Source organism: Mastomys coucha, unplaced genomic scaffold (genome assembly GCF_008632895.1).
Source record: "Mastomys coucha isolate ucsf_1 unplaced genomic scaffold, UCSF_Mcou_1 pScaffold6, whole genome shotgun sequence".
Lineage (NCBI taxonomy): Eukaryota > Metazoa > Chordata > Mammalia > Rodentia > Muridae > Mastomys > Mastomys coucha.
This window is the reverse complement of record NW_022196912.1, coordinates 78980292-78987595: the sequence shown is the minus strand read 5'-3', so window position 1 is coordinate 78987595 and position 7304 is coordinate 78980292.

Sequence of the window (7304 nt, the reverse complement as noted above, 5' to 3'; positions counted from 1 at the left end):
GGCAATGATGGGCTGCCTATTGATTTATAAATTTCACTTGGTTTTTGAGATTATAATATAATAACATCAGTTCTCCCTCCAAACTATGCTATTTATTTAAAATGTCTATCTACTTACCATTGAGTCTTAAGTATTATTATAATATTTTCCCTGGCAATTCTATATCAGATCTACTTATGTAAGTATTTTCTCCTCATAAGTTGGTGATATCTCTTGGGAGTGGTTTTTACAGGGATTTCTCCCTCTCCTCTGAGGAACCAATTAAAAAAACTTTTTCTATACAAATCAAATACAGTTACTGAGTTAACTCCTCAGTACATTGGTAGAGCTTTTATATTCTAAAGAAGTTCACCTTATCAACTATTGCTTTCATATTGTATTTACTGTATATGGCAATCAGTTGTTTGAAGGCTTTCTCAACACTTCCTATGGTAGAGTCTTGATATTTGCTCATTTGCATATTATATTTTGGTTAATATCAAAGTAATCCATGAATCTATTTGAGTTACTATTGAAGTATCTTCTGGATGTGGATTTCCAGTGGTGTTGGACAGGAGAAGTTTTTCAGTGGAGATTGTAAAACAATAATTTATTACCCAGATAAAGTCCCATCTCAGAGGCTTACTGCTGAATAAGCTCAGCCTTTCTAGCTCTTTCTGAACTCTGGTTGGCTGGTTCAACTCAGCTGTTATAGCTCCAACTCCTCTCCAACATGACTCATTCAATTTGGCTTCTCTCACCTTCATACTGAATTGCTCTGCTTTACCTCAAAATAACTAGAAATTTGTTCTGACTTTCTGGCTCCTTCTAATTGTCTGGCTTGCTTTGTCTTCAACTGCAATCTGTCTCTGTAAAGCTGCCCCAGTCACTGCCCCCATATTACTTTCTTTTTCCTGTGTAGTTCCTTAAATAGACTCTCTTTACTGTGCTGTTCTCTTGAATATTGGGCTTCTCTTTGAATATTGAATATTCTCTTCTCTTTGACTCATACTGTCAAAATTTTCTCTGATTCATCGCTTTGTCTGATCCTCAATTAGATGTGAATTTCAGACATGGCTGCTTTCTCCTACAACTTAACTTTACCTTCATTAGTTGGGATTAAATGTGTGTTTGTATTGCAGCCAGAGGAGTTAAAAGTGTGTCATTTGGGCCAGATCACACAGACCTAGAAGATCTTTGGATGTGATCCCTTGCTAGAGCAGCCATGCTGTTAGATTAAAATTCCTCTACAGAGATACAATATATACACCTCCTCACCTAGATAGTGAGCCTATGGCAGATTAAAGTATGAATATCACCAAAGTCCAACTTTGTGAAATAATGAATTTTTTTTTTTGCTGTAACTCACCGGAGCAGAAATGACCCAAATATAGGTGCATCACCGAAGCCCACCTCAGCATAGGTGACAGCTCATAAAAGCTGGGAACATAGAGCACACTTCACAGCTTGTAGGCAGATCAACATGTTGAAGAGTGTCCTTTCTAAATCACTCAGTTGGTCTGAATCTCTTTCAGGCAGCTGCTGATCTTAGAAGCTTCTTTGTATCTTAGCTTGTCTGAGATTCTTTTTAGCCCCTCAACTCTACTCCTATGCAAATGACTCAGCTTTTATTGCTTACTCTAGCATGGATGGGCCTAGGGAATTTGGTCAGTTTCATGGCTTCATGAAGCTATTTTGGGTTGTCTGTCTTCCTGCAGGATGGAATATTTTGATATCAGAGGAAGCTGTTATTCAATAAATTGTTCCCACATCATTTATTGAATTCTTCCTCATCATATTGCCTTCATTTTTTTTAAAGAGTAGATACTTATATTCATGTTGGTCTGAGTCTGAATATGTTCTAATGTTAAGCTTTGATTTCTTTTACTGATTTACCTAAGTCAGGAAAGATTTTCCTTTTTGCTAATATTTAAATAATTCCAACATATGTTTTATGTCTTAGAGTATCTATCCTTTGTATAATTTTTGTATTTATAATCATCTTTTGTTTTTGAATGCATATTTTTTATTTTGAAGTTCTCTTAACTGGATCATATATACACTGTTCTATAATTACAATTCATTACAACTCTAATACTAGCTGTGTTTACTTATTCCCTTAAAATAAAAAAATGAGTTGGTGATATATTCAGTCATATATGCTCCATGCTAAGTAATAAAAAGCAGTATTTGAGGGTTCCAAAGATTATAATACATTGTGGAAAAGTAATATTAGAGGAGCAGGGATTTTATTAACATAAAATGACTGGTCACTTAAAATAGCAATAGGAGATATTTTGACATAGGTAAAAATATTCTGTGTCAGAATCATGTTTTTGATATAACTAGCACAATTATACCTAGGAATATATATATATTTGTGTGTGTATGTGTGTGTTTTTAAAGAGTGGTTAAAGTTTGTCATTTTAAAAATGTCTAGCTTTCCTACACCCTATCACTTTATCTTGAGTAGCTAAATTTTGCTTTATTACAGACTGCCTTAACAATATCCTTTCTAATGTTGAAAAATAGTGTTTGTCCCTCTTTTTTTAAATTTTAGCCAGCAATGGGAACAATTTTAGCTCTCCTTGTTTTCTCATTGTTTCTAATATTTTCATGATCTTGAATTTTGTCAGTCCTCCGAGCAATCTTGAATATCAGTGTGACACAGACATCCCAATTCTGGTTAAAATGGAGTTAGGTTTTTACTAAGTGGGGAATGTATGCTTGGTATTTCTCTCTCTCTCACTCTCTCTCTTGCTCTCTCTCTCTCAATGAATCATCTTTATTACATATAAATTTTCATTAATATATTTACTTAAAATTTAACATTTATATGGAATGTATTAGCTATAAGAAATTTATTACAAGATTTTCAGATTCCTTTAATGTTTTATGATACTTTAATATGGTGACTCAGATTCATCTAACATGAAGATATTTACAGTTCTTACTTTCTAAAAAATATGAATATGGGTAATTACATTAAAATATCATTAAAGGAAAATACATTCTCTAGTAATATTTATATTACTGGAATCTGCATTTTCTGTTGCAATAAACTTTGAACATCTATAGTAAATATGTCATTAAGATATTTTTACTTTAGGATTGTCCAACATTTTAAAACTTTATGTTTTATTTTTATTTATAACTTCAGGAGTCCAAGTTCTGTGTACTTCCTCCCAAGTAAATATGCTATTATGCACTCCAGTATAACCAAGGGACTTCTGAGTCGACACAGATGAGATCATTCATATCTGCCGAGTTAGTGCTGATTGTTTGGATTGGTTATGCAGTTTATTTCATACTCATTGCATCTTTATTGATTCAGTTTAATAATTGATAATAGATGGTCTTGGTATGAAAACTTTAATATTCTGGGTTTGGTGAATGCATGGGAACACATAATACACACTTGCTAGTTTGTTTACTTCACATCCTGATGAATTTATACAAAATGGGCTCAATTCAGTAATTAAACAAAAAGCAAATGACTAGGCAAAACTGTTGATGTTTTATTTGCTACATGTGGTATTTTGTTTCAGAATTTGTATTTAGTTCTTGTAATTGTCTTCCATATCTATATTCACTATGGTGGAATCCAGGGCTCATAGAGCTTGTATCTTTTGCCCATGTTATAAATAGGATTGATAGAGATGTCATTATGGTTTAAGTACATACTGTCTTACTTAACCTTGTTATATTTTGAAACTTAGTGGATTGAAACAGTTTCATAAGTTTTTCAATAACAAGAGACATTACATATACAACAGAATTTCTTCTAAGATTTACTTTTGCAATTACTATAGGGGACTACTCAAATCTGAAGAGTTGACATTTTCAAGAATGAATACAAACTTATTAAAGAAAAAAATTATTATAGTTAATTCAAAGCATATTCAATGATGTGGTACTTTTTCAGTGTTCCTGGATGATCTCCATCAATTGTGTCATAGGACTATGAATCCTCTCCTTTTTCTTTAAGATCAACTATTATGTGATAATATGAATGTTCGTAAGATTCTTGTTCACACTTTGCTTAATGTCATTTGAAGTTAATCATATGGATTGGGAGAATTGTCATCTGTGTACTAGAGACACAGGAATCATATTTATTGAATTTAGGAAAAAGTTAATATTAGTGATAATTTTCTATAAGCAAAAGCAGTGAATATTTGACTTTATAACTATAGACATTGCTTTTTAGAGTCCCTCACAGTGTAGCATAGTCATTTAAGAAATCTATTTAAAACGAACTCATGTGCCATAAAGGTTTCTCTGAGTAAAATTAGTCATTCTGCTTCTTACTCTTTAGGAAATTATATAACCATGTGACTAGGCATCCAGATACTTACTTCCTCTGTTTAACAAAATATACTAATATTAACACATGTACTGGTACCATATAATCATTTTTACCTAAGAGAAAAGATCCTGCCTGTGCACAACAGTGAACTTAACCATCCTGGTTGGTGACTGGATCAGGCATAGAATGCATGACTAATAGAGGGATAATCAATCATAAAGAGAAATTTCATGTAATATTTACAGGAAAATAGTTGACATTGGAGAACTTTATTGAATACAATAAATATGGTATATTTTCTTTCTTAGGCAGAAGTTATATTTTTTTCCAAAGGACATGAAATAAAGAAGTGAATATTCTGAAGGCACCATGTGTATATGTATAAAAATTTCACGATGGAATTCTTTCTGCCTGAATAAAATTAAAGAGAAAAACTTGGAAGATAGCTGTTGACACATTGTATAAAGTCATACAAAATGAACCCAATATCTAATAAATGATAAGCTCTTTTCTATACATTAATGATAATAGAATATAAGCCAATTTTGTATATATCTCTCTCCTTTAGCATAGATAATGAAAACTTGTTGGCAAAGTTTATTTTAAGTTCTATTCATATATATATATATATATATATATATATATATATATATATCCTTAGAAAATAAGGATTAAAGAATGTTTATGTAGTTTGAGAGTGTTACCAGAAAAGCCAATGTGAAACTTATACAAGCAGTTTTTGCTTGTGTGAAAATTTAGAAGAGAATTTCAACTATAGCATTAAGAAAAAAATATTTTAAGGAATTATAACTTTGTGAGAATCTCAAATGGCTCTGTGTAATAAAGGGTTTACCTTCACATTAAACTTTATTGTAGTCATATAGGACTATATATTTATGCATACAACATAATATATTTTATATATACATATATAATTACAAGAATTTTTAAATGCATACAATTAAATATAATAGGTAAAAATAAATAATAATAAATTCCAATAATCACTATGCTTTTTAAAGCAATGTCATGAATAATTTGCACATGAAATTAGATTAATGTCATTATTATAGTCATTTTGCTACTCAAAGTCTCCTTACTTGTTCAAGGTCTCCAGCTAGAAGGTGATACAGCTGGGATTAATAGCTATTTACAAGAGAGTGTGCCTGTACAGAAACAACTAAATGATGTTCCAGGAGTCCTATGCTCTAGGAACAGCACATGGGATATATCAGTTCTCTGGGAATTTATATGGAATTTAAAGGGGAAGTATTCACAAATAAATAAATGGAAAGTGCATTGATAGAAATGTTAGTGAGAGAATTTATAGCAGTTAAGTTTCAGAGAGTTGAGAGTATTGAATGAGCTCTCTGGGAAGACTGTGTCAAGAAGCCTAAGTCCTCTGTAAGGACGACCCTCAAAGACACTATGGAGTAAAAAATCCAGGCTAAGAGATAGCAGATCTCCCTCCTTGGGGGCAATACAAGTATGTACAATATGACCAATGAATTCCTCGCAATAAATGGCAGCAAAATGCCAAGAGTTCTGATAATTATTTTCAGGGTCAGGTAAGGGCTGGCAAATGTATGTCAAGGCAGAAACCCAGGATTTTATCTTGAAGAAAAATGACAAGGATTAGAGGATTGAAACAATGACACTGGCTCTGATTCCTCTTCCCAAGGCTGAGTTCATGGAATCATGGTGGCAGGAGTAAAAGTCGAACTCTGACTCTTCATGATCCCTCGTAAGAAATGGTGAGTGTTAACTACATGCATGTAACAGTTAAGGGAATTCCAAATACACCTGATTGATTAGTTAATTTGGTCTCACCCAGGTTTTTGTTTTTATTTTGTTTTGTAGTGTTTATGTGTGCAAACTTGCTATGGTTTCATGTATAAAAAATAGGAGACCTGGTATTTTTAAATTGGAGTCCATTCAGAAAAATCTTCTAAATAAGTGAATAATGAGATGTAGTCTTTTCTTATTTGTAGAACTTCTTTTCCATATATCATTGAATAATTTATGATCAACATACTCCAATTATCTCAGCATGCAAAATAACATTCTGTGTAATTTATATCTGCATTGCCACATGTGAACCTGGAATAATGCATGGACCATGGGCTCTTAATAATCTCTCGAAAAGCAAAGAGAGCATCACATCTTTTACACGCCACCAGTATTAGGCTTTATTGTTGTATAATGATCAAATACACTGCAGAGAATATGTTATATCTATCTCAACTCATTTTATGAGAAACTGGTACACAATAAAAAGCAAAATATTAATTGTTGAAAAGGAGACAGTTTGGTAGAATACAGAGATTAGACACAAGTTTTCACAAATGCTATGGAGTCTGACACTGGGTCAACCCACAACAGAAACATGTCTAAAATCCAGGTATCACAACTCATGGTTTCATTGATTCTTGGTAATGTAATTTTTCTTCCTATCTTATTATTATCAGGCCTTGATCCTATTATCTCTTCCAATTTATTTCTTAAAAAGTTTTGATTGTTCACATTTTTGAAGCCTTCAACTACATTATTAACTTATTAATTTGAAATCTCTCAATTGCTTTTTGGTTCAGGCATATAATTGTAGTGACAATTTTGGTATTGTGGTTTGTTAAACTAAAACTAAAGTGATAAATTAAAAATAAATAAATAATCCAGGTTTCATTAATATATTTTAAAATATATCTTTATTTTTATGAAATCAAAATCTAACTATATAATTTCTCATTTTCCCTTTTCTTCCTTCTAATACCTTTTGTGTATCATTATTTCTGTATCTCTCTTTTTTTTGTAGATATTTTCTTTATTTACATGTAAATTTCTCCTTTCCCAGTTTCCCCTCCAAAAAACAAACAAACAAATAAGCAAACAAAAACAACAAGAACAAACACCTGTTGCCTCCCCCTCCCCATGCATGCCACCCCACCCTGTCCCACTTATTTGGCCCTGGCATTCCCCTACACTGGGGCACAGAACCTTCACAGGGCTGAGGTCCTCT